Source organism: Meleagris gallopavo, chromosome 2 (assembly GCF_000146605.3).
Source record: "Meleagris gallopavo isolate NT-WF06-2002-E0010 breed Aviagen turkey brand Nicholas breeding stock chromosome 2, Turkey_5.1, whole genome shotgun sequence".
NCBI classification, from domain to species: Eukaryota; Metazoa; Chordata; class Aves; order Galliformes; family Phasianidae; genus Meleagris; species Meleagris gallopavo.
The window spans coordinates 40985982-40986347 of record NC_015012.2 but is presented as its reverse complement, the minus strand read 5'-3'; the positions used below and the strand labels follow the sequence as shown (position 1 = coordinate 40986347).

General features: G+C 33.6%; 1 protein-coding gene across 2 annotated transcripts in view; it reads right to left on the bottom strand.

The window, feature by feature from the left end:
* Window positions 1-366, bottom strand: part of FRMD1 (FERM domain containing 1) — a 29254-nt gene that overhangs the window by 4374 nt on the left and 24514 nt on the right. The gene's annotated exons all lie outside the window — the stretch shown is intronic.

Genomic DNA, 366 nt, shown 5'->3' with positions numbered 1-366 from the left:
TAAGTAAAATACAGCTATGCTTCAAAAAGAAGTATTGCTTGGCCTTACAAAGACATCTTAAGGTTTTTGCTTTTTCCATAGTGCAACTTCTAATACAACATATTTTACCATATATAGTTGCCTTTTCTCAAGAATTTGATGAAAAGAAAATGTTGACAACAAAGTCTTTAGCACACATATACTATAATCACACAAATGATAATCACACAAATTAGAGCTTAAACATCTGGTTTCGCTCTGATTTGAGCTCCTCCTGACTTCAGGAGGAGGAAGATGATCAAGTTTGCAACCCACATCCAATCTGCATGGATGGTCTTGGCTCTAACATTACACTGAAAATTTGCAAGTGGTTTTTTTTTTTTTTTT